This window comes from Crocodylus siamensis, chromosome 2 (genome assembly GCF_052110815.1).
Source record: "Crocodylus siamensis isolate JL-2025a chromosome 2, ASM5211081v1, whole genome shotgun sequence".
Taxonomy (NCBI): Eukaryota; Metazoa; Chordata; order Crocodylia; family Crocodylidae; genus Crocodylus; species Crocodylus siamensis.
In genome coordinates this window covers 175,744,593-175,772,174 of record NC_143396.1, presented here as the reverse complement: position 1 = coordinate 175,772,174, position 27,582 = coordinate 175,744,593, and the positions used below count along the sequence as shown (strand labels likewise).

The window sequence follows — 27,582 nt, the reverse complement described above, 5'->3', positions numbered from 1 at the left end:
AGGTTTCAGAAAACCTAGTTGAGAAAAGTCCCAAAATGCCAGAAGTCTCTATCAATGTACAAACAAGGCCCCCATTCTGAGTGCATATCCATGTCACTCCTTCTCTGTGTATGTCATTTTTTACATTTAAAGAAGTGCAAGATCTCTCCTCCTGACCTGCCCCTTCCACTCTTCTATATCCAAGGCCTTGCTGCAACCCTTCCCCTACTCCAGGCTATACTACTGTCCAGAAGTTTGACCATGGTTGAACATAGCCCAGAATAATACCCAAAGCAGCCAGGATAGCAAAATCACCACTCCACAGCTTCTAAATGGTTGATCAAAAGCCTTCTGGGAAGTCTCTGGCTGGCCCTGCTCAGCTCCCAGCCTGGGCAAAACTTTGGCAGTGCTCCAACAAGATTCTGCAAACTGTAGCTTGCTACACACAATGTGTATTTCATGGCAAAGAGGAAAACATGCTTTACCTTTGTAGAGCATCTCCTACCTGTAGGACAAGATAGGATCAGGACCGTGGGAGTCAGGGAAGCAGAACACAACTGTGGGACCTGAGTTTGTCTGGTCACATCTGCACGGGTGCAGGGCTCGTGGAATGCTGCAGTGCTAGGGGGTTACAATGGCCTTGACTCAGGCACAGCCAGGCCACTAAATGCTTAGCTATTTCCTGCCTGGTTGAAGACATTAATTACTGAAACCCTGACACAGCTCTTGCAGATGACACTTAAGAAACTTGAATGTCACCCCCACACCCCAGGAAATGCTGCTGCTGCTAAAAACTGACTCGTCATGGTTAGAATTAAATTACTGGTTCAATTGGATAGGAAAAGGAACAATATCCCACTCTAATTTCACTCGCACACTAACATGCATACAAATCTCTTCAATGGCACCTGCTTCCCCACTTCTACTTTATTAGCCCCTACAGACTCAAAGCTTGCTTTTAGCTCTCTGGCCCCTTGACTGAAACAATAAACTTCCACACACAAACCACAAACGTGGCAGGATCTTCTCCACCATGCAGATGGCCACAGAAGCTATGCTAGATCTCATCGGTGGTATCAATCTAAGGAACCTCAGATCAGTGCAGTGATTCTGAACCCCAGGGTACCATGCAATATTAGCACTGTTAGCTGTGCAAACACCTACACTTCGTTTACAAGATAAAGCCAGAGATTTTAAATAGGAATCCATAGTGTCAAAACCATTCCGAATTCTTTGCAACAGAAGAATTTCTCTATTATTTTTCTGTAGACAAGACATAAATGAAAGCTAAGAAAGCTGATATTTTCCAAGGGGTGCCTTGAGTCTAACAAAAGATGCTTTGAGATAACAACTGTGCTATGCAAACCCTGTAGTGAAGCTGTCGGGAGTCTAGTCAAGTCTTTTTCAATGGTGCGGAGAACATTTTCAGACAGACACAGGCACCAGAACCCTCTACTAATTTATCCACACCACACGAGCAATGAGTACTCTGCAAGGACAGAAGAGACCTCCTCTCCATCTCCTTTATCTGCGCTTTCCTCTCCTGATTGCCCTTTTAGTCCTGGGAACAAATCTGCCAATTCATAGGATGCCCATTAGCCAGAAACTGCTACAAGTGACAGGACGCTTAGTGAAGTCCTGGGACAGCACTCTAGAGAGAATTTTGTCACCCTTCTTCTTCTGCTGTCAATTCATAGCATCTAACAAAGTAGGCTGCCACCTAAAAAAGCTTACGCTGTTCTGGATGAGTCTGTCTCCAAGATCCCCCTGCCTCCCTTTGCTTGACTTTAAACTAACATAGCTAACCACCTCTCTCTTCCCAAGTGCTAAGGTAGCACATGCAGAATGTTCATCAGGATTTCACCGTAAGCCCAACTCCTAGAGCTGCATCTCTCAATTCTGGGCTATCTGATTTATGCCTTGGCTAGCAGCAGCAGATGGAAAGTTGCAATCTGCAGGACCTGAAAAATGTTATCTTGCAAACAGCCTTCACTGTTGTCAACACAGGCCATGCCTCTGTTTTAAGAATGAAGGTGGCTGCAATATGCTTCCTTTTCTTTTTCTTTTAAACACAGAGCTCCATGCAAGTTGCCAGCCTTCATCTAGAATGTACAAAAAGAACAGAGCCCACCCTATTTGGCACTGGCAAAGCCTTACTTGCCAGTTTTGGACTCTAACTTTCAAGAAACATGTGGACAGACTGAAAAAGAATCCAGCACAAAGCAACAAAAATGATTAGAGACCGAGGAACCAAGATTTATGAGGAAAGACTGAAAGAACTAAGGGTTATTTAACCTGGAGAACAGAAGACTGAGGGGAGATTTGATAACAGTTTTTAAATACCCAGAGGGTGATTATAAAGAAGATGGGGACAGATTTTCTCTGTGGCTATAGGGAAAAGGAATAGGAGCAACAGCCTCAAACTGCAGCAGAAGACATTTGGGTTGGAGATTAGGAAGAACTTTCTATGAGGTTGTTCAAGCACAGAGCATACTACCCAAAGTTGTTGTAGCATCTCCATCTGGAAATTTTCAAGAGCAGACTAGACAGACATTGGGCTGGGGAAGAGGAGGGGGGGGTTGAGTCAGATGATAGACGGGCAATTATTCGGGCCTGAGGGTCACTTAGGGATTTTTGGTGAGCTGTCATGGGCTGGCTCCCCATCCCTCTCCCCTGCAATAGTCCACCAAAACTCCTGAAGTGGTTCTGCTCTGTGCTCGGCTGGGATGCAGCCATGGGCAGGTAGGGAGCAGTATCTGGGAATGGAACAGGCAGGTGGGGCCAGGGTGGGAATCAAGGAGCTGGGATCACAGGGCTGTGACAGTGCAGAGCCAGCCATGATCCTCTACTCCCTGCATGTCCCTGCGCTGGGTATCGGTTCCACGGGCAGGGGCATGCTAGGAGCAGAACATGGTTCTGTTCCGGGCCCGGCCCCACACTGTCACCGCCCTGCAATCCTGGGGTCTCACTGGGAACCAGCTGGGACTCGTGTGGGTAGGGTATGCAGCCAGATGGATGAGGTGGGGCCATGAGCGAGTGGGGAGCTGCATCCAGGAGCGAGACAGGTGAGCAGGGATGGGTGGGTGACAGCATGGAGCTGGGGCCACTCCCTACATGCCCCTGCCCACAGAAGTGCCCACTGCAGGGAAGTGTGGGCAGCAGACTGCAGCTGTGGCCTGGGCCCCAGTGCTGCGCTGCCACCACCCTGCAATATCATCCTGTGACCCTGGCCCTGCCCACCTGTCCACTCCTGAATGCCATTCCTCACCCACTTGCAGCCCCATCCCATCCACCCAGCTGTGCCTCCCTCACGCTCCCCCGCCCAAGACTCACCCCCACTCAGGACAGGGCAGGTTTTTTTTGCTGTGCAGGCCAGTGAAATGGGGGAAGAGAGCAGTAAGCCATGGAACAGAAGTATAGGAGTAGAAAGGGGGCTCTTGGCCTGCCCTTGGGCCCATCCACAAATTGTGCCCCCCTCCCCCCCGACTCAGGAGGCATCAGTCACCCCTGGCAGACAGGCCAGGTGCCCAGGCAGCAGGACCTAGTCTGGTGGTGGCAGAAACAGCTGGAAGGAACCGCTGCCACCGGGGCTGCCAGAAAGTGAATCTGGCAGCTGTACCACCACATCCCTGCTGTGTGCCCAGGGGTGGTGGGACCTGCCACACGTGGCACAGAAGAGGCTGCCCCCCCCCAACACCATGCCTAGGCAAGGCAGGAACAAGGGACTTGCTGAGGAGCCAGACAAAATTCTGTCAATGGCCAGATTTGACCCATGGGCTGTATTTTCCTCATCCCTGAGTCAGGTTGATCTTGCCCTGAGCAGGGGCTGGACTAGATAACCTTATGAGGTCCCTTCCAGCCCTACTATGACCTAATACAAAAGGCTCAGGTTGCTCTAAGTTTGGCTTTCAAGGCTTAGTGGCCTATGATTGATAAATTTTTCTTAAATGCTAAATATAACTTAACTTTAAAACTTTCTTGATTGGACTGATAGTGTCCACACACAGCATTTCAGCTAGAAAAGTGAAGAGGCAGGTATACCCCACCTGCATGCATTGTAGAAGTCCCACTCAGCAATAATGGAGGCTGTCCACATGGAGAAAAAGATGGAGAGGGCAATGATAAAACTGGCCATAAAGCACAAGGTTTACAAGGGAGATGCCACCTGCCCTTTAACTATTGCTGCAATCCTTATGACCAACACCAGACGGATAAGTGAAGAATGACTTCATAAAACCACAGCAGTTTCTCCCAGCTGCATTCAGCAGAGTTAGTGACCATGACCATATGAAAAGGAAGCCAGGGAAAAGAATGACTAAGGTTCCAAGGTGTGAGTTCAAGCCAGACCTTGTTTAACAGAGCAAATCCACCCTCTCAGCTGTTAAGTACTTGGGCTTAGATCCTCAAATGTTACTTTGGTGCCCAACTCCAACTGCTTTCACAGCTTGGGCATCAGTAGCCATTTTCACTAAAAAAAAGCTGACAGAAAAGGGAAAATAACCTCTGCTCTCCCAGTTCACTACCCCATAGGTCTTCTACCTGCAGGGCTTCTAGGTTTTAAATAAAAACTGTTCTAAAGATATTCCCCCCCAGAATGTATTCTCCTAGCAGTGATCCTGGTATTGCTACTTTTTATCCTACCAAAGGACCCATGAAGGAGATGCCAAAAGCTGCATGGTGTGTACAACAGCACACAAGGGAAATGAGTTGGAGTGTAAAGCTTCTGATGGGGCACCCAATAAGTGATACTTCTTGGGGCTGGGTTTGCAGAAAGTAATTTAGCCCCCCACCTTGTGAAAGTTGGACACCATACCATGGAGGCATCCTCAATACCCAGCTCCATCAGGCAGAAACTATAGCTGAATCGACCTTGTCACCTTCTGTTAATAGCAAATGCCAGAAGTAAATAGCAGTCAGGGCTTGTAGTACAGATGATACCTTTTATTAGACCAACAAGATTTTTGCAAAAAAAATTCTTTAATTGCAAGCTTTTGGGCACAAACACTCTTCATCAGGCATAGGAGAAAAGATTGTAAAAAGTTCTCCTGGGTAGAAATGAAAGTTCATATTTCATAGGATTTCACAGAGGAGTCAATAGATGGAAAACTCTTGGCAATCAGTTCACAGAATTAAATGCGAATCATATGCAGTTCACTAATGTTTCCCTGTAATTGTTCCAATGGGTTAGTTTCTAACAAGAAATATTTTGTAACTGCATGGAATGCAGGGGGATGGTCAACAGGATCCAAGATTCATACCACACGATCAGTTGAAATCATTGTAATTGGCTTGTTTGTTCACTCCTGTCCTGGAGTAAATGTAAGGTTAAAAGAGGGCTAGGTGAAACAGCCAATAGAAGCAGATCAGCTGACTTGCAAGTCCCCCATGCTTTTAAAATGGTATAATTGCCCATCTTATTCCACCGCTCGTTCCACTCATCCTTACTCGCTCTGGATATACCGGCAGTGCATGGAGCCTTTACATGCATAAAACAATTAAAAATTATTTAAAAAAACCAACATCATGGCAAAGGCACGAGAGCAAGGGGAAAAAACAAGACAATAGGATATGAGAGCAGGTCCAGCTCCCAAGATGGTAAAGGACATTCAAATAAAAACCACTACCTTCTGGAACTGCAAAAGAGTCCTCCCAAAATGCCCTCCAACACTGGGCATAAGCTGCTGAAAACCTGTCAACTCTTTGTTTTCCTTAAAGGGGGATGAAGGTAGGCAGCAGCTCAGCAGATCTACTTGGCTAATGGCAACAATTAGGTGTTAGAAAATAACGTTCTCCCTGGTCACTAATGAAAGAACTAGGAGAATGTAGATGACACTGTCTTGAGGCTGTTTATTTTGAAAGTGTCCCAGCAATAGTAGTTGGAAAAGCTATTCAACCTGGTTATTTTGCAGTACTGTAGATTTTTTCAGAGCAGATACACATTCCTTCCTCTCCCAGTGCTCATTTCTCCTACTTTCTTAATGCATTAAGGAGCTAGCAACAAATCCTTCCACAATTCTGATCTGGAAGCATATTTGCATTCAGACTTGTTCTCTTTCACCCACCCACCTCACCAAATTTAAGCTTTCTCCATCCATGAGACATGCTCTTCATTTGAGGCAGGCACTTGTCTTCCCCTTTACTTAGCACAAAAGAATTTAGCAAGAGATACTGCATCTGGACAACAGAGGATGGCAACAGCCATAGAGAAAAGCATTGGAAGAGGCCTCTTGTTTAACAAGAGTAACCCAAGAAGTTTTGCTGGCTTGAAACATTTAAATCAGGGGTGACCAACGCCAACCTGTGGCATGTGTGCCACAGGCAACCCCTGTGTGTGGCACACCACAGATCAGGGAGGAAGCAGGCAACACAGCAGCAGATAGGGCAAGGAGCAGAGGAGCAGATTAGACAGAGAAAGGGGATAGGAGTGGCACGTGGGGAATGCGTGGGGCTTACCTTGTGGCATGCCAACCAAAAAGGTTAGCCCCCAGCAATTTAAAGCCTTGCTAATACAGTTATGAGAATAGCAAGCAAGAGGTAATGGGCAGTATTAAACAATGCAGTACCTACAACTTCAGGTACCTACTAACGCCAGGTAGAATCCTGCCATTTAACTAAGTTACACTGGTTTGGCTAGTGCGAGTTCAACGCGTGACTTGTTTAGATTAATGGGAACCCACACCATGCCTGGCACTCTGCCAGTGGCAGCAACTTCAAGACACAGATCTAAAAGCACTTAAGAAGGAGATAAGCATCAGTGACTTTGCTTTACAGATGAGACAGAAGCACAGAGTAGCAAAGCGACCCTTGTCCAGCAGCAGAAACGCAAGCAGAACCTAAGCCTCCCTGTTCAGTGCCAAAACCAGAAACAAACAGTCTTTGGGCAGCAGTTTTAACTGAGCTTCCGCTGTTGACAACAAAATGCTCACAAATGATTTAGTCACAGGCGACTGCTGATGAGTTATCCTTTATGAATAAAATACAAAATGTGGATCATAGTTTCATAGTAGTTAGGGTCAGGAGGGACCTGAACAGATCATCTGGCCTGACCCCCTGCCACAGGCAGGAATGAATGCTGGGTTCACAAGACCCCAGACAGGTGATCCTCCAACCTCCTCCTGAATTTGCCCAAGGTAGGGATGAGGACCACTTCCCTGGGAAGTTGGTTCCAGATTTTGGCCACCTAACTGTAAAATATTGCCTTCTGATCTCTAACCTAAACCTATTCTCCATCAGCTTATTACTCTGTTCCTCGTCACCCCAGGTGGTGCTGGGGAGAAAAGGGCTCTACCTATTTGCTGTTGATCTCCCCTGACGAGTTTGTAGGCAGCCACAAGGCCCCCCCTCAACTGCCTCTTGCTGGGGCTGAACAGGTTCAGGTCCCTCAGTCTCTCCTCGTAGGGCCTGTCCTGCTGCCCTCTCACCAAGCGTATGGCCCTCCTCTGAACCCTCTCCAGGCTGGCCACATCCCTTTTGAAGTGTGATGCCCAAAACTGGACACAGTATTCCAATTGCAGCCTGACTAATGTTGCGTAGAGGGGGAGTATCACCTCTCTGGACGAGCTTGAGATGCATCTTTGGATGTATGACAAGGCTGGCCTTGCTGGCTGCGGTCTGGCATTGGAGGCTCATGTTCATCTTGGAGTCAATAATGACTCCAACATCCCTTTCTGCCTCTGTGCTTTCAAGAGGGAACTCGCCAGCCTGTATGTATGATGTGGATTCCTTCTCCCAAGGTGCAGCACCCTGCATTTATCTATTCTCATCTGCCCACTTTTGTAGTTTCTCTAAATCTATTTGCAGCCTCTCTCTCCCCTCAACTGTGTCCACCTCACCCCACATCTTAGTGTCATCAGCAAACTTGGACAGCGTGCTTTCCACCCCTTCATCCAAGTCCCTGATGAAGATGTTAAACAATGCAGGCCCAAGGACTGAGCCCTGGGGTACCCCACTGCTCACATCTCGCCAGGTTGAGTACAACCCGTCTACCACTACTCTCTGGTTGCATCCCATCAGCCAATTTTTTACCCAACGAACTGCGTAGGCATCAATGCCACACTTGCTTAATTTATTGATGAGGATGGGGTGACAAACAGCATCAAAGGCCTTAAAGTCTAGAAAGAGTACGTCCATGGTGACACCATCATCCAAGGATTTAGTTACTTGGTCATAAAAGCCAATCAGGTTGGTCAGGCAGGACCTGCCTTTGATGAACCCATGCTGATTGCCCCTGAGCATGATCTCCCCTGCTGGGCCCCCCTTCCTGAGCACCAAGATGAGGCTTACAGGTCTAGAGTTACTTGGGTCCTCCTTCCTCCCTTTCTTAAACATTGGGGCCACTTTAGCCAGTTTCCAATCCCCCAGCACCTGGCCAGATGACCATGAATGCTCATATAGTCGGGCCAAGGTCTCCGCAATGACCCCTGCCCTCAACACCCTTGGGTGGAGGGCATCTGGACCTGCAGATTTAAAAATGTCTAGACTGAGGTTAAGATTAAAGGTTAAATGTCTAGACTGGGGTTAAAGACACCCAGATGTCTGTTCTCCTGAAGGTGTTGCAGTAGGCCATATTGTGCTCTGAAGCGGCTGATCCTACTCTCTGGCAGTCAATGCAAGGGGAGCATGTGAAACCCTTCTGCATAAAGACACTAGTGAAAATTAGGGGTGCAGCAACAGAGATTTTTGGGGCCAATACCAATAACCAATTTTTAAGGCATATCGGCCTACAACAATCCAATTTCCAATACAGCTGCGTCCAGCTGGTAAGTCTGCCTAGCTGGGGCAGGGTGCAGGACAGAGCCGCAGCATACCCAGGGGGTGCAGGGGGGGGGGTGGCTCCCACCCCTGTGTGCACCCCAGGAGGGCATGGGGGGGCACTCATGTGCCCTCAATCTGCATGTTGCGGGGCAGGGCAGGCTGCAGCTGCAGGTAGCACCAGGCTTTTCCCAGTGGGGGCTGGGCCAGGCCGGGCTGCACTTAAGGCAGGTGGCAGCAACACAGAGGGGGTTATGGGAAGGGCTGAAGCCACACCAAAGTTTGCCATAGCCCCCACATAGCCTCCCTTTCAGTGTCGCCACTGCCTGCCCTGAGCACAGCCCCCCCGCAAACGTGCCAGGAAGAGCCTGGTGCTGCCTTGGTTCCAGCTTGCAGTTGCAGCCCCCCATGGAGATCTGGTGGCACACGCCCCACCCCATGCCCTCCTGGGGTCCACGCAGCAGCGGGAGCCACCCGCACCCTCCAGACGAGCCGTGGCTCCATCCCATGTCCTGCTCCAGCTGGGCAGCACCTGCCCCAGCCCCACTCCCTCCCTCACCACGGGGGGTGGGGGGCAGGGTGTTGATCTCCCCCCCACAATCCATCACAACAGACTTACCAGCTGAATACAGCGCTCCAAGCTGTGCTCATCACTGCCTGTGTGCAGCTGTGCATGTGCATGTGCATGAGCATTTATCAGCCAAAGTATCAGCTACATAAGGCCAATTTCTGATACACTTGATTTTCTTTATATTGGTATTGATCTGACATCAGACCAATGTATTGGCGCACCTCTAGTGAAAACGAAGGACATGTAAATTGGTTGCTGGGGGACCCATACCTCTTGCCACCTAGGTAGCAGATCTTCAGGAAGGAGCAAAAAGATCAATAAACACATGCTATCAGATTCAGCAGACTGAAGTATCACGTCACATTTCCTTATTTCTTATTCTCCTATTTCATAAGCATACGTATCATTCATAAGTCACTCTTCATCTCAGTTTAGCAGACTACTGCAGGGTTTGGCAAACTATTGCCTGTGGACCCGCTGGATCCAGACTGTGGACATAGGGCTTCAGGGGCATTTGAAGGTTTTGGCAGTGTTCAGGGGCAGATGTTTCCCCTGTACTACAGTGGAGAGAAGTGGATCCTTGCACCCACCTGTCTCTGACCCAGGTTGGGTCATTCCACCCTGCATGTGGAAGGTTGCTAACTGCTGGATTATTATATACGGCACAGAGGAAGAGACTAATTAATATAAGCAAATTAGAGGTAAAAAATCAAACCTACCCAATGTTGCATTTCTGAAGTAACTCACAGTTTGTTGCTTTGTAATGAAAAAGAAAAAAATTAAGCAGGTACTGCAGAGTTGCTTCTGGAGATGGCTCTGCTGAATTCATTTATAAATATACATGTGCAAACTTTCATTACAACTTTCAAAATTGAAAAGGCCTTTAATGACCCTTTGCTGCAAGTTAAAAATTGCTTCCCTCCCTCACGTGCCCATTATCAAGTAAACAACAGACCACGGATTAATCCAGGTTAAAACCTTTGATAACGACACTTGTGTATTTTGGATGTCTCTGCTTCCCAGTATCTCACATTTGATTAATTAGTCAAAGGTGGTATAAATCCTAACCAGAACCCGCCTGTACATAATGGGCCCTTTAGACAGCTAAAATGGAGCTACATCTGCAGCGAGGCTATTCAATCCCTTATCTTGCACAAAAATGCCTGGCACTATCTCGTCCTCCACAAAAGGGTTTGAGTTTCGGTTAACAGCCCTGTGAAAATAAACTGTTCAAAAAAGGGGCTGCAGTACAAAAGGAGGAGCTTTCACTCAGCAAAATACAAATCACAGGCTCACAAGGAGGGCATGCTTTGAAGTTGAATGGAAGGGACAGAGCTTGGGAGTGTGTTGCTCCTTCATTGATGCCTCAGCATGTGTGATTGTTTAATACTGCCTTTTAATCTCTGATTCTGTCTCACTCAGGCAGAGAATCCTGACATTTATGGCTCTTAAGAATAATTTATTTGAATGCTAATTTATCTATGAATAGACCAAGTTTCCCCCAAACTGGAAAAACTGGTCCAAAGCAATATCAAGGTGGGGGATCACATTTTAAACCCTTAAGGCCAGAAGCTCAGCTGGAACATTACAATACTAGGGTGGGAGCTAACTCAGGTGCTGGTATGTAGGTGGCCCAGTGTTCTGGGCATGAATATGCAGGTTGATATGATACCTCTGAGCCCCTACCTACAGCATGAAAAGGGAGATATAAAAGATCTGCAGTAAAATTGTCAAAGGCTCCAAAATCACTTACCTGCCTAAATCACATTTTCAGGGATGCCTCAGGCCTTTAGGAGCTTCAGTCTCCTGAGATTTAGATCTTAAGAACAAGACACATTTTAAATGAGACTTAAGACTTTTGGGCCAGACATTACATTTTTACCAGTATAGGTATCAGAAACCAGTCTATACCCATAACAGAAGTTCAGGACATAGACTGGTTTTAAAATGGCAGAACCCAGTCTAAGATTTGCACCCCCAAAGGGCAAATGTGTGATCTGTTTATGCTGCCTACAGCAAACTGCATAACTTAGATTGCTTCCACCTCAGGCTTTTTAAATTTCTGTACATAGCCCAGGAGGCAGGGAAAAAAGTTATCTGATTTATTTTGCTACTGTTTCTTTTTTTCCTATGTAGGTTGATATTAAGAGGCAATTAGAAGGACAACATTAATTGAGAAGTCATTGGATAGGTAATTTTTTAACCTAGCATTATGTTTCACCACTCAAAAAATAGTAAAACTGAATGTAATAAGAAAAACAGTATTTTTCAGTTTACTTTATACGTTTAATAACACTGTATCTAAGTCAGTTGTTTCCCCTCTCTGTATAGGTTCACATAGCACAAGGTTGGGGGAGGAAACAGGACACCCCAAACTTTTGAAACTTTGGACAGAAATTTTTGTAAGACCCCAATTCATAGGTGGCCTAAGAGACAAAAGTACTTCTTGAAGCCAAGTAGATTTCAAGGACGTGTTAAAGAGAAGCAAGGTTTCTTTGGCAATATCTTTTAACAGACCAAACATATAGCTAGGAGAAAAGTAAGGTTTAGTAATATCTCTTCCTCAGGTCTGGGGAAGAAGCAGAAACATCCTAAGCTAAACACTAGATAAAACAGTGGCTTGCATTTAAAATATATGACTGTATGGAGTTAAATCAATAATGAATAGTAATGATAAAGTTAATTCTACCGAAGGGCACCTGGTGCCCAAAATGTCTAACACTTTTCCTAATTGCATAGTTGGTCCAGTAAGAGAGAGATATTACTAAACATACCTCACTTCTGGAAAGTTACTAGGACACTGCTTCCCAGGGATATTAACCCAGGTATATCCCTACATTAGTGCAAACCACCAAACGCAGACCAACCCTGCTACAATGTCAGCAAAGACAAGGTCTGTGGAGGAATCATTGTTACTAAAAGAGCTGAGAATCAATGCTGACAACCTATCGTCTAGGGGGTTTAGGTCACAAGTGCACAGCCTTGGTGTAGATGCCTACAGGTCCAAACATATCCCTTGACATTTCACTCGTGTGCAAAAATTAAATAACCCAGAGGCGAGACCAACAGAAACACAACATTAAATGACTAACTTTCACAGCTATTCAAGGGCTCTATGACTAAGTAAAGTGCTGAAAAATAAGTACTGTGACTGTGTATGTAAACACTTGCTATATCTGAAGGATGGGAGGAGCTGTGCCTTTTCTGTAAGATATTGTTTCCCCAAAAGGTGTGCCATGGTACACAATCATGCTGCACAGATCCCCCCTCATGTGAGAAGGTAAATGCTCCCCTTTCCTGCCCAGCACCCTGTGCCAGCCATGCCAGCCTGCAGCTGCTCCTCTGGGGACTGCTGACACTGCTGCTACCTTCCTCTGTCCATCCCTGTGCCCATGGCAGCCTCTGTGCCAGCCCCTCTCACCCCACACTGTGATCATCAGGCTCATTCCCACCACTCCTCCTACACTCCTGGGGCTAGCAGGAGGGGCCACAGGGACAGTGGCTGGCACACAAGACCCTGCAGGAGCAACCTCAGCAGCTGAGGCTGCCCTTGCCCCCTGTGATCCAGACCAGGGGTCAGGAGGGGACAGACAGTGAAAATAGCAGGGCACATCCCAGTGACATCTGTGGTACCATCTAAACCAGTGATTCTCAACCTTTTTAGCCTCAAGGCCCCCTCCATGTCTTTTCTGAATTAAATCTCTCACAGTCATTTTTAACTGGGGTGCTGCAAAATTCAGATAGGTTATGGGGGGCCTTGAAGCCAAAAATGTTGAGAACCACTGGTATAAAGACTCGTTTGCTTAAAAGAAACATGTTTTAGGTGTCACTTTTTTAACAGTACATCCATCATTGGTATGATTTCCTCTGGCAGAGAAATGAAATGCATTATATGTTTTGAAAGGCACACACACCCCCCCCCCACACCTTTGCAGGCATAAGCGTGAAAAGCACCATCAATTTTAATCCAGAAAAAAAAAAAAAAGTGTGCCCCAGGTATCAAAAGTCTGAGAAACAGTCATAAGGTGAGCAGGACCAGCTGCAGAGTTTGGATGATAAGCTTCACATTAGGCAGAGAGAGAAGTAAAGTATCATCAGCCACAGTGGGCAAGGCACTGCATTGGGATTCATGAAATGTGGGTCATAGTGTAACTTTTGCCACTAAGCAACTGGGTAACCTTTGGCAAGTCATTTTGCTTCCCTTTCCCCACCCCGCCGGCCCCATTTCTGTCTGCAGTCTCTTATTATGTGTTTATCCACTGCTTTGCAGAACAGAGCTCTGATCTGGACTGCTAATCTCCAGACATCCATTCATACTAATGTAACAAGCAAGAGCAAACACCATGGAACTGAATGAAACCATTTGTTTATTCTTATCTACTTAGGAAGGTGGTGGTAGCATTCAATCAGCTCCCACCATGCAGCAGTCAACATCAGCAGGCAAAAGGTGAAAGAAACACCCCTCCCTGTGCATCCAGCTACCATGAGGGAGACAGTAGAGGAAATCATTTCCCACAGAAATAATTAGGCTGATGAAGACTACTGGAAAGTCCTACATGACCATCCTTGACATACAGAGTCTGGGTAATGACACGGTACAAGCTGAAGGCAGGAACATCTCATTTCTTACCTATAACCACCTGCTTCCCCAGACAGACAGAAATAAATAGGTGCATGTTTCTCCTGATAGCATGCTGTAGTAGGATGATCAAAGTGATTCCAGCGTACAGCAGCTGGTACTATACAAGGATGCCAGTATATCCCAGTTTGTCTCACTAGCTTGAGCAGATTCTCCACTGGTATTTTTCTTCAATAAGTAGAAAAGGCACCGACTGTTCGGTAGGTAGGTGCATATCCTCAGAGGCTTCCATGGTCAGCTGCATAGAGATGACGTGATAGGGGTTTAAAGGAGACAGATTTCTGGTAGAAAAAAGTTAGCATACATTCTCGTCTCACAGGCCAGGGGAAAAGGGAGTGAACCAGAAGCATTTGTCTCCCTTTGGCTTACCAGTTGCTTAGAGGGTTCTGGTGTGAACCTTGGATGCCACAACCCATCAGGTACACATGGTATGTACACATGCCATCTCCCAGAACAGTGTGGGAAGGAAGATGTCTAGTGAGGAGAGTTATAGACCAAGACCTATGATTTCTCAGCTTCCCATTAGTATACAAACTACAGGTTCAACCCCATCCCTCTATACCATCCCCCTCCCATGCATACAAAGGCAGGTCATTACACTGGTGTAGGTTGTAGCCACGTTGGTCTAAGGACCTAAGGACATAAGCAGACAAGGTTCTTTGGGTGAATCTGATATCTTATTAGATCAACTTAAATAGATGGAATAAAAGCACTGATCAATAGAAGATTCCTATTCACTTCAGCAGGTGATGTGTGGGCTTCAGCATAGCTTCAGTTCCTGCACCATATGCTTATAGCTGACCCTTTCAGGTGTTTTGTAAACCTACTGTAAGCATCAATTCTTTTCTTCCTAAGGCAAACAGGTAAGTGGTAAAATGGTATTCATACCCAGCAAGGGCAGTCTTTGCAAAAAAGGCTATTTCCAGTCCAGACTCTGAGTCTAGGCTGACATTAGGTAGCTTGGCAAAGAGACTCTTACTAGCTCTTAGTGACACAGATGCTTGACAGCCATATAGCACAAGATAAAGCAGCTGCCAGCCAGAAATATCCTAGGAGGCTAGCAGGACCAAGCAAGCCTTTGTGGACAAGAGCAGTTCAAAGGAGCTGCTATTCTGGCTGCAACAGTTGGCTGTGCCTTGCCATAGTTATCTTGGTCCAGCCACATTCATTTGCAGCTAAGTTCGTGGATCCCTCTTGAAAATTGTTGTCTGATCACCAGCTACTCCAGCGCCGATCTCTCCACCATCTAAATCACAGTTCACACTATGAAATAGTTGCATACATCTCTGCCAGCTGAATGCAGAGCTTCTCTCAAGAGGGCAGAATGGCCAGGCTGGACACGCCCCCAAAGGTCCTGCCTATTACACATGGCACATATCCTCCTATGCATCATTAACAGATCTATTCTCTGCTCACACCACTTATTTCAAAGAAATATCTTCTCTCTCCCCTGTTACTGTAGACCAGCGGCGGGCAAAGTGTGGCCTGGTGGCCGGATGCAGCCTGCCAGGCCATTCTATCCGGCCCATGGGGTCCTTAAAAAATTTAGAAAATTAATATTACTCTGCCCTGGGGTGCCTGTCATGCAGCCCTTGATGGCTTTCTGAAACTCAGTAAGCGGTCCTCTGCCAAAAATAATTGCCCGCCCCTGTTGTAGACTGTGCCTAGATAATGATCTATAAATACCTTCAGCATGTCACTGGCTTGGAACATATGCAAGTTGGTTAAAAAGCAGGACAGCCACTGATCACGCATTAGTTCTGACACTATCCTTAAATATCTTCCCCTGGGATGTTCCTTAGTCAACTGGCAGGTCCCTAAGGCAGTGGTTCTCAACCTTTTTTGTACTAGGACCCATTTGTAAGCAGCAATGGCCAGCCTTGACCCAGCAACCTTTGCTCCGGCAGCCTGCAAGGGAAAAGCCATACTTTCCCACATTTTTCTCCTTTAAAAATGGATTCTCCTTTAAAGTTTGTTCTGGATCCTTTCACATATATTCTTGTGACCCATGTTTGGGTCTCAACCTATGGGTTGAGGAACACTACTCTGAGATGAAGCTTCAGAGCTGGTCTAAGTCAAATGAGTGAGAAAATCATGAATGTCTAAAAGAAGCTTATATAAAATGAACTGGAGCACCCTCACTCCAAGTCAAAGTCAGTATTTCTTCTCAGCCCACTGCTGCAATGAGCCATTTTGTTTAGTAGCACAGGGCTGGACAGACTTCTAGAGATAACCCCACTGGGTCAGTAGAGAAGCACCTTGGTGTTGCTAGGTGGGAAGACAGGAAGTGAGGAGGACCCCATACAATGTTAACTCCCGTCTACTGAAACAGTTTGAGTATATGGAAGTGTCGACTTCCATAGTGCTGATAGGAGTAAAATAGCTTGCTAACACATACCAGTTCAGCAGTGTCCCAAACTGTGCCATCTTATCACACAAACAGAATTACCATGAACTAGAGTTGTGCTGCCTTCCCCAAATCTCATGGTATAACACTAGACAACACTAGAAAAGCTACACAAGCATATATATCTATATAAGCTAGCTTTATCCATATAGCCAATTTCACTTCCCAAGGTAGAAGACATAAAGGTGTCATCCTGGTTAACGTTGTTTCATTATTACATTGCCGATCTCTTAGAGAAAGTACTCGTTTAGAGTCAAGCAAGGTTTGGTTATAATGCTGTTTGACCACTGCCTGCTAGTAGGTAACTACTGTGATGCAATTAGATGCACTTAACATCATTTTGCTTAGTCGCGTTTTTCAAGAATGTAACTACGACGTTAAGCGAGGAGTAGTTGTACCAGCATAGATTTTCTTATAACTGCATGCACATCAGGTGGGAGGGGGTTGCTCCTTTACCGATACCAGTGTAGGTAGAAGAAAGGACAGGTAACACCTTAGAGACTAACTGGTTTGGAGAGCCATAAGCTTTCATAAGTAGTGGCCTACCTCATCAGATGCTATGTTGAAATACGCTGTCGCTTACAAAAGTTTATGCCTCTATAAACCAGTTAGCTTCCAAGGTCCCACTCTGCCCTGCCTTCTGTCTGACTCCAACTAACAGCTAACTACCTTTCTGTACTAGTAGACTTTGAGTGGAAAATCTGTCTTATATAGTAAAGCCAAGAGGTCAAAGCAAAGCTAAGAGAAGCAGGAAAATAGGGGTTATGACCAAAAGAGTCCACTCAGTTCCTTGGTCACCCGATGCCCACACAAATTACATCAGAAACACTGGGTATTACACTGTTTTAGCTCCTTTGGTTTAGTGCAATGAACTTCAAAGATCACAAGGCACCGCACCTTCAAATGACTCAGTCAAATGCTGTGCTGGACTTATTATGCCATCTCTGACCAACTGCCAGAAGATCTGGCCACGACTGGAAAGTTTTGTGGTAGATTTTTACCTAGTCGCCAGCAGATATGTAATATGCACTTATACACAGGAGTAAGTATACTGTTAAAGGTTGCTAAAACCTGGATTCACTTTTTTTCAGTCTGCTCGTACGTGAACATCAGCAAAAGGCTCTTCCCATCTTAGAACCCTTTTATTGTCACCACAAAATATTATGGCCCACAACAGATTCACAGAGCAAGACTGAGGTGTTTGGACAACTGGTGCGGGGGGGGGGGAATATCCGACTACTCTCCTCCACCCCGAAGGATCAGTGGAAGACATGCAATTTATCATGAGGCTTGCTTTGCACAGAATTTGTTGATATGTGAGGGGGAGAAATATTTTAGTAAAATGTTAAGTACTTTGTTCAAAAGAAAAACAACCGGGAGGTCAGAAAAACCCCATCATCCTTTGAGATAAGACAGGAATTATTTTGAAGACATCCCAGCAGCGTCCATGATAACCATGACAGAAAGAACAGCACTTGAAAGCACAGCAAAGGATTCCTGGAATTCCAGCAGGCACAAGGTCTCCATACAAGTGAAATCTGAAGCTTCCCTCTCGGTCTTACCAAACTGCCCTGAACACCCTGGTCCATGCCCTATAGGAGAGCCAAGCTTTTACATTAGGTAACGGAGATGAGGAACCCTGCTGGATAACAGGGGCATGCAGGGTTCAGAGAATGCTTTCTATCCTACTCAATCTTCCCAGAAAAGCTTCTGACACATACTTCTCTCAGGGGGGTATTTGGAAACTGCCATTCTGAAAGTGATGTATTTGGTAGCTGTGTTGGTCTGAGACAAAAAGATATGCAAAGCTCTGCAACTCTTGGTTCAGAAACGATACCTATTATTAGACCAACTAAGAAATCACAAATAAGGATTTTATTTTTTTGGCAATTTCTTAGTTGGTCTAATAACAGGTATCGTCTCTGAACCAGGAGTTCTAGAGTCTTGCAGTTCTTAAAGGGATGCGTTCCCAGCTCCTCAACAGCTCTTGTACAAGACGAAGGACTGGGCACAGCCTGCTTTGACAATGTCCATCCCTGGAGGTTTTAAGTGGGTGTGCTCATACTTCTTCCTGGTTCCAGCAAAGCTCAGTGGAAGAGTGCACAATGCGGCATTCTTCTGCTGACAGTGAAGGCTGCCATGTTCATGCCACTGCATGTCACAGTGCCTGCTGCCTGCAGAAACTTGTTCAGCACACTAGTGTTCCCTTATCACAGCTTCTCGGTGCCACAGCATCATAGACAAGTAGGGCTGGAAGGGCCCTCCAGAGGTCATTTAGTCCAATCCCTTGCCTGAGGCAGGATGATCCCTATCTCCTATTTCATACAATTCATAATCTAAACTCTTCATAAGATTATCTTCAACCTTAACACAATGCACCTAATGCCCTAACCTACCACAGGTAAGGCGAGGGAACCACAGCAGCCAATGTCCTGCTTCTATAAAAGGAAGAGGTGCGCCAATACATTGGTCTGATATCGGATCGGCGCTGATATGAAGAAATCTGTCTGTATCGGAAATTGGCCCAATATGAAGGACCGTGCACACATCCAGCCACAGTGCAGCACGTAGACAGTGAGGAGCACCGCCCAGCAGCATGGAAAGCTGTGTGCAGCCGGTAAGTCTGTTGTGGTGGACGGAGAGCAGGGAGGGAAGGTGTGTGTGGGGGGCAGATCAAGGAGACCTGCGGTGAAAGAGGGAGTGTGGCGGGGGCAAGCGCTACCCAGTTGCGGCAGGGTGCCGGACGGAGCTGCAGCTTGGCCGGGGGGCAGATCTATGCTGCTTGTCTGGGAGCCGCTCATCCAACAGCTCCTGCCCCTGCTCTTGGTCCAGGAGGGCAAGGTGGGGGCATGTGCTGCTGAATCAGCGCAGGGCAGAGCAGAGCTGGGGTTGGGCCGGGCTCAGTTGTGCTCAGACTGGGTGGCAGCAGCACTGGGAGGGGCAATATGGGGGGCTAGGACAAATATTGGGCTGGCTGCAACCCCCTCCATAGCCGCCTCTTAACACCACTGCTGCTCACCCCAAGTGCAGCCCAGCCCTGTCTGGCCAGGCCTAGCCCAGCCACAGCTCCGTGCAGATCTGGGGGCATATGCCCCCCCCCGTGGCATGCAGCAGTGGGAGCTGCCCTCCCCAATGCACCCCGGACAAGCCATGGCTCCATCTCACACTCGCCTCACCTCAGCCAGGCAGCACTTGCCCAAGGCCCTGTCCCAACCCCACCCCCTCCCTCACCACAGGGAGCCTTGATCCACCACCCCCTGCCCCCCCCACACTCCTTCCCTCCCCTATCCCCTGCCACCACAACAGACTTACCAGCTGGACACCGCTCTTCAAGCTGCCAGGCTGGTATCAAAAATCGTATCATAATAGTCGATATGCCTCCTTAAAAATCAGCTATCGGTATCAGCCCCAAAAATCTAATCTTTTATTAGCACCCCAATAAAAGGTTGTTAATATATGCTCAAGAGATCCCAGGAAGGAGACCATGCACCCCTTCTCCCCCAACTACAGAGGGAGGTAAAGCTACCCCCACCCCAATCCATACCAATGTGACTATGTGGTAAAATTCCTTCCTGACCCCAAATATGCTGATCAGTCTGACCCTGAATGGAGGGGCAAGACCTTTTAGCTAGGAACCTCCAGCTTTGGTCCCAGCAGGAGCATTGGCACACTCCAGCCAAAATCCCCAGTCCTGGTTGTAGCCAACACCCAATGCCTCCAAGGGAAGCTTAAAAACACCCTGACACTAGCAGAAAGGAAGGGGGAGGGGGAACCAGCAAAGCTCAAAAGCATGGGAAATACTCATAGTACAACATAGGCTTAGCTACGCTGAATCATCCAACTAGTGCCTATCCAACCTCTTCTTGAACACCTCCAGTGATGGAGGGGCCACAACTTCTCTCACTAGTCTATTCTAACAGTGAAGAAGTTTTTCCTGATATCCAATCTAAATGTACTTTGCCATAACTTCAGACCACTGGTCCACATCCTCCTCTCTGCTGCAAGACAGAAAAGGTGCTTTCTTTCTTCTTTATGGCAATCCTTCAAGTCCTCGAAGACTGCAATCATGTCCCCCTTTAAGCACTTCTTTCTGCAAGCTGAACATGCCAAGCTCCTTCAGCCTCTCCTCACTTTCTAAGCCCTTTACCATTCTTGTCACTGGCCTCTGGACCCTCTCTACCACAGTTCCAAGTGGTTCTCCTAGCAGCCTGATGGCTTTTCAGAAGCAATGATGAGGTGTCTCTTTGGATCATTTTTTTTTAAGCCACCTAAACCTTCAGCAGTTTACTCCTTCCCTACCCCTCACTTTCAGCACACTCGGGCAAACTCCCCTAGCCCAATTCCTTCTCATTCCTTATGAGGACACTGCCATCACATCCTTTCCTCATGTTCTACCCTCTACCCCAAGGACAGGCAATTATTTTGGGCGGAGGGCCGCTTACTGAGTTTTGGCGAGCCATCAAGGGCCGTATGACAGGCAGCAAGGGGCAGATAAATATTAATTTTCTTCATTTTTTAGGGGCCCCATGGGCCGAATAAATGGCTTAGTGGGCCGCATCCAGCCCACGGACCACATTTTGCTCACCCTTGCTCTACCCCATGCATTATGTGCATGATTCTGAAGTGCCAGCATCCAAAATTCAATAGGAGTTGAGTTCTCAATGCCCCCAGTGATCAGGCGCCGCTAGTCTCTGCTGCGAAAGCTCGAGATGCATGCATGAATGCCTTCTCTTGCATTGACCAGCACCCGCATGAACAGCCAGCTCCTCACAATCCCCCAAACTGATTTCTAGCAGGCAAGAACTGAACTGGACCATGATGCCAAACACCTGCTTTTGCTCAAGGCTAACGCGGTCTCTGTCTCCTCTCTAGAGGTACAGGGAGCACAGCATTCAAAAGCCACTTCATCCTTCTCTAGCTCACTATTGTTTTATAGTAGTTATAAGTAACAGTCACAAGGCAAGAGAAATGAAGAGACAAGCACATTCTTATCTGCAACCTGCTGCAGGGCTAATGTGTTGAGTGTAATCAGAATTTCCAGAAGGAAACCATCGAAACTATGTAAACACATACTAGTTCTTATCTACTGCATTTGCCATGGAATTTAACCCCTCTCCCAAAACTCCCTCATATCCCACCTCCTCCCAAGTGATGGGCACTTGAGATTTGGATAAGCCCCAGTGTCCATGCCTGTCTTTGAACACAAATAGAGGATGACCTAAAAAAAACCCCCAAACCCTCTCTAGGAATACTCCAGCCAGTTCTTCGGTTCTCCCTCCATCCCCACCCCTTGTCAAACACTCTTTCCACCGGTCAAACACACCCTCTGCTCACCCCGGGCAGCTTCTGCAGAAGTCCAGCTGGCTCATGAAGAATCCTCATCTGGGCTGCCTCACAGCTGGAGAAACTGGAAGGCGACCACTCCAGAAACCCTCCCATATTCCCTCTGGCCTTGCTGCAATGTCCCAGCTAACGTTCTCCAGGCAGAGCAAAAAAAAAAGCAAACTGCTTCCATGAGGGCTAAGATGCAGTGCTAAAAGGCTGTATCGTGTGTATTCTAACCTCTGTTCAATTGAGATGATGCAGACCAATGCAGAATGAGTCTCAAGTCTTCTTGCCTGCCTTTGCTGCCCCAACTCCACAAAGTCCAGCTGTACCAGGGAGAGGCAGGCAGAAAGAGGCAGCTAAGTTGGCTCACAACTCATTAAACAGTGCAAAGACAAGCACAGAGTAGCTTTTGCCACAGCTGTGCAGATGGTAAATGGGTTTAAAACTTAGTGGATGCCAAGACAGTCACCGGTAGGACAGTCTGCCCAGCTCTGCAGAGCTGAGAGCCGCTCCAAGTCATTTTATCCTGGACGGTCATTAGAAGATTTCCATTTTTATGGGCACTGCATTACTCCGCCTGAAGCTAAACAACAAATCAAGGGCTGCTTCTCCCCCCAGCCCTTCCCCCCTTCACTAGTGAAGCCAGCCTTGCTAAATAGATGATTTCACTTCAAAAGAAAAAAAACAACAATGGAAAGTGAGCGCTCTTACTCTGGCCACCTGAATTTTAAAACAAAATGAACAGGGACCATCTTCTTAGAGCCCCTAACTGCTACCAATTTATTTCAAGGACAATAGGGAAATCCCTGCAAGTTCCACCTGCTTCTTTTCAGGGAAGTGCTGACACTGGATGTAGAGAGAAACTCACTCTCTCCTTTCACATGCCCAAATTAAACCACTTAACTCTCAGGAGAAGGCAACGTTTTACTTTGTATCTTATAGCCCCTAGCACATCCTCTTGTTGCTTCTAAGCATGACTACAGTCAGTTAACAATGCCACATGCATATCTACCAACAGACAATTAGGATCTCTTTTAGCAAAGTACTGAAAAAAATATATGAAGTTGTTAATTTTATAATGCTGAAACCTTTCAGCAAGGACCTGCAAGAATTAATGATTCTCAGAGGCCACAGTTCTTTGAACAATTACGCATCTCCATTTTATAGGTGCGTTCTCAGAGGAATTAAGTAAAGTTGTAAGTACATGCAAGGTCAGGATTTTTGAATCAGGGTTGCATGATTCACATTGTAAGAGACAGTTCCTACCCCAAAAATCTTACAATGTAAACCAGGGGTCAGCATCGTATGGCCCATGGGCAGAATCCAACCCATGAATGGAGGCTTCAGCAGCACTGGAGTGTGCGTGCATGGAGGGCGGGGGGAATGATGACCACTGGCAATAGGTGGGTCCTGGTGCCAGCCCAGCTCTTACCCAAGATGGGTCATTCCAGCCCACACTTAGAAAAGGTTGCCTACCTTTGACCTAAACAGACCAGCCAGAGAAAAAGCAGGGTAAAAAGTGACAAAATACCACCCTCTTCTTCAGATGGTAAAACTGAGGCCCATGCTAATTAGTGTGACTTTAAGTTGAACACCAAGGGGTCTGGGGCAGATCTGTCACCTGAGTCCAGATATGCTGAGCTCCAGCTATGTGCCATAACCTTAAGGCCAGCAGCCTTCCTGGTTCTTCCTTTCCCAGAGCCCTGAGCAGCACAACTACTTCCATATTCATTGCTGGGCACCTGCACACACACAAGCTCAAAAACACACTCATTAAATTAAGCTGGCAACAAAAAGGCTTAAAACCAGCCAAGCAGCCCTAAATGACATCACGAAGGATGCCCCAGAGACAGATTTTCAAACCTAAGAGAAGGCTGCTAATAAGACACATCATGGGTCAAACTAAGAGCAACCAAGCACAATCCAGAACAGGGAGAAAGAGGAGGAAGCTGAGAGGGCAGATGCACCAGTCAGCTGAGTAACCGAGAAACACTTCACAAGCATTAGTTAAACCCAACTAGCATGTGAGGATGCAGATCAGTACTACAGCAGGGCTAGCAAACCAAATGATTGGGGGAGGAGGGTCAAGGCAGGCAGGAATATGCCTGGGAAAATTCTCACTCACACATGCTGGAAATATAAAAATCACTTAAAAAATAATCCCTAATTCTTGCCTTCCACTTCATGGGATCCCCCCACCCCCACATTGTCTCATTCAACATGTCCTTGTTCTTTCCTGGGGCAGCAGAAAGAAGTGCTCCTATTTTTCTTTTCTATGGCATTCATTCACTTTTTCATGCCCCAGCTAAGCAACAGTCCAAGTCTTTTTAGTTTTTCCGGGTTTTACATGATATTCATGATTTTTAACCCCTTCTATATCTTTGAGGGAAGAGAAACAGGAAAAGCGGGGGGAGGGTTATAACAGATTTCTATAATATTTACAATACCATTTTCTACCCTGTTCCATTTTGTTTTACTTTTATTACCCCAGCGCACATTAATTCACCCACCCACTTACTTCGCATTCCTCAGAAGTTTTCACTTAACTGTCCCTCCTGAAACACTGGTCCTTCTCCCTCTCCTGAGTGGCTACAATTAAACCTGGCACACAAGACTGGAAGGAATCATCTGAATTGCTCATACACAAAGCACATAGCTTTGTTGACAAACGCAAAGTAAAGTGGCTTGACCAAGGTCACTGCACGAGTCAGTGGCAGAGCTGGGAACTGGACTGCCTGGCTAGATGGGGAAGTGGGTGACCTATGATGAGCATCATGGCAGAAAATGTACAGCAGTAGGATGTCTTCATTAAAAAAGTCACAAAGAATGTAGCCCCAGATACTGGCAATCCCTGTCACCACAGACACGCACACAGATTAGTCAAACTACACTTCCTCCTTCCCAGTCTTTCTGTAGTGCTGTCAGAGTGAGCTAAGAGGAGCAAAAGCAAAGAGATTTGCTGCTCAGCAGAAACTAGGACAGGTCTACTTGCTGCACTGGAGTGCTGAAACCCTCCACACAGAAGTTATGGCATCAAAGGCCGTGTTTGCTTTAACTTAGCAGAGAGCCAGGAGACAATTGTGACTCCTGTTGCCAAACAGAGGGTAAATACAGTTTCCCAGGCAACAAGAATTAAACCTGCTGCAAGCAGTGCCACCTGTGCCCACTGTGCTATGACACTAAGTCTCCTTGGAGGGTCAGAGAAGGAAGGCATGGGCTGTGGCAGAGACCTGGGAAGGGCAGAGAACAGGTACCCAACAAGAGAACTGTTCGCTTATTAGGGTCAATGGACAATGCTTACTTCACACACTGACACCCACGGAGCTGTGAGCAGGGCAGGCCCGTGTGCTGCTTTTAGGGGATTGTAGGCTGATGCCCACCAAGAAAAGGTATAAGCGTCCCTTAAAAGAGGAGGCCGCTGAGTAAGTAACAACTCATTTCTTGGGACAAAACAGAAAAGAAAAACAGGGAAGGGAGTAAGGTCACAAGTTTAAAATAAAGGATCTGGAAGGGGACACCCAACAGTGCACACCGGACAGTGCCCGCTGGCCCTCAGAGAGCTGGTGGACACTGCCCAGGGATTGGCATAATGGGGATAGGGGGCAAAAGGCTGCCCGGACAGAAGGGAAAGGATGGACCGGAGAGAAGGGGAAGGAACAACATGCCTGATTCTGAGTCCTAGCTACTGATGCCACAAGCGAGCCCTTCTGGAAAAGACAATCCATTGCATTAAAAGCATATGGGGGATGGGAGTAAGAGTTATGGGGCTGCTGATTCCTACACCCATTCCAATTCTCAGCTGTGCTAACTTTTTTTTTTTAGTCCTTAAACAAAACAACCCCCCCCCCCCCCCGCCCAGCCCTAGCACTCACCGCAGCCCCTGTCCTCCACCTCTGAGCAATGTCCCCCCTTCCTGAAGCACAAGCCAGCAATCCCGGCTCCTCTGGCCTGGCAGGGCTGGGGCTGGCCCTTCTCCCGGGGGGGCTACAAGCTCCCTGGCACACAAGCCCATGCCAAGGAGATGAAAGGGAACTTGGACCCTCCATCTCCAGCCTGCGGGGTGAGGAGACACAACCCAGAAGGGCTCATTAAACCCCCCGGCTTTAAAAATAAAAATAAAAAGGAAAAAAACCGAGAGAGCTGAAGAATTTGGGGGTCCCGCTCCAGGAAGGCACACGCTAAAGGTGAGGGGGGAGGGAAAAAGGGCCAAGAGACGGGAAGCAGGGAGCGGGGTGCTGGGAGAAGGGCAAGCAAGGCCGGGGGGAGCAGAAGAGAAGAAGCCGCCGGGGCTGCATCGACCTGCCTGGATCCTCCTCTCCCAGAAGCCGGGGCAGCCACAGCCAGCGCGGCTCCTCCTCCTCCTCCCGCCGCCGCCGCACAAGGTCACGGGCTCCTCTGCACTTCTTAAACTTGGACGCGAGTTGCCAGCCGATCCCCCCGGCCCCTGCCCGGCTGCAGTTAGAGCCGCAGTGCCAGCCTCCCGCTCCCGCCACCGCCAGCGCCAGCTCCTCGCCGGAATGCGGCGCCTCCGCAACCTGCGCCCGCCCGGCCGGCCCCGCCTCGCCTCGCCCCGCCCCGCCTCGCCCGGCCCGGCCCGGCCCGGCCCCGCCCCGCCCCGCCCCGCCCCGCCTGGCAGGTGCGCTGCGCCGAGCCTCCACACGGCCCTTGCCGCGCGCGGGGCTTCTTCTCCGCTGGCCTGGGCCTTAGGGGGCCCTACTTGGTTGGCTCGTGCTGTGTTTTACATGGTGGTCGGCCGGGGTGTAGGTGGTAGCCTGGTTGGTCTGAGGACACGGGCGCACCAGGCTCTTCGGGTGAATCCCATCTCTTTTCTTAGACCAGCTCAGCTAGTTGCATGTGCACCCTGTCAGGCTGTGCTCCGCACTCAGGCGATGGGCAGGCAGGAACACCAATGCCCCCCTGCGAGCGCTGGCCGGGGAGCCACATCCCAGCCAGCATGGGGACCACCCCCGGCGGTGGGATCAGCCATGGGGGACCCCCTCCCCCAGTTGCTGACTGGCTGCTGGGGGGGACACGTGCCCTGACTAAGGCAGCACCAGTTGCCCATGCTCAGGGGCATCTGAAGCCCAAGCCTCCGGGCTTGGGCCTACACATAGGATGCCCGAAACAGCTGAAGCCCCAGATGGGGGGGCAGAGGGTGGTTGCCAGTAGTAAGGCCACTTACTGTTCTGGATTAGGGTGGCCATTCATGTGGTTTTATAAAGGACAGTCCGGCTTTCTGGTCTTCTGTCCTTTGTCCTCTATCGATATGAAACTGGATGCCTTTGTGTCCTCTATTTTTCACCACTCAGCACCCCCCGTCGCTGATGCTGCCACAGCTGCCTGTTGAAGCTGCCCACTCGGCCCACCCTTGCCGCCAACACCACCACCGTGGCTGGCTGCAGGAGCTCTCCGCTCACTGCCAACGCTGCCGCCTACAGGAGCTTGCCATGCCCTCTCAGCCTTGGGAGGCACAAGGCATTCATGGTTGTGGGGCAGTTCTTGAGGTACCTCAATGGCCACCCTATTCTGGGCTGACTCTCAGATTTGGAATTTGTTTAGGCTAATTTGGCCTGGAATATGGAAAATTTAAAAAAAAACCCCTCAAATAGCTAGAAAAATTCTTTGCAAGCTTTTGGGTATAAATGCCCTTTGTCAGGCTGAGGAAGCATCTGTAGTTGGTGTGTGCTCTTTTTGGATGATTAAATGATGATAACACCAAGCTGGGGGGAGTAGCACATATGCTGGAGGGGAAGGTTAGGATTTAGAGAGACCTCCACAAATTGGAGGACTGGGCCAAAAGGAATTTCAGGAGGTTCAGTAAGAAGTGCAGAGTCTTACACTTAGGCAGAAACATTCCCATGCACCAGTACAGGCTGGGGGCTGACTGGCTGGGCACCAGCTCTGCAG

General features: G+C 47.9%; 1 protein-coding gene across 4 annotated transcripts in view; it reads right to left on the bottom strand.

Moving 5' to 3' along the window:
- RASSF7 (Ras association domain family member 7) overlaps positions 1 to 26,182 on the bottom strand; it is an 83,765-nt gene extending 57,583 nt beyond the window's left edge. For 3 of the 4 annotated variants that reach the window (XR_016440212.1, XM_090032385.1, XM_090032382.1), the window contains exon 1: positions 25,975 to 26,182. The gene's annotated coding sequence lies outside the window, so the exon portion shown is untranslated. The remainder of the gene's footprint in view (positions 1 to 25,974) is intronic. The other variant, XM_090032384.1, reaches the window with a different exon arrangement.
- Between the last annotated feature and the right edge of the window lie 1,400 nt (positions 26,183 to 27,582).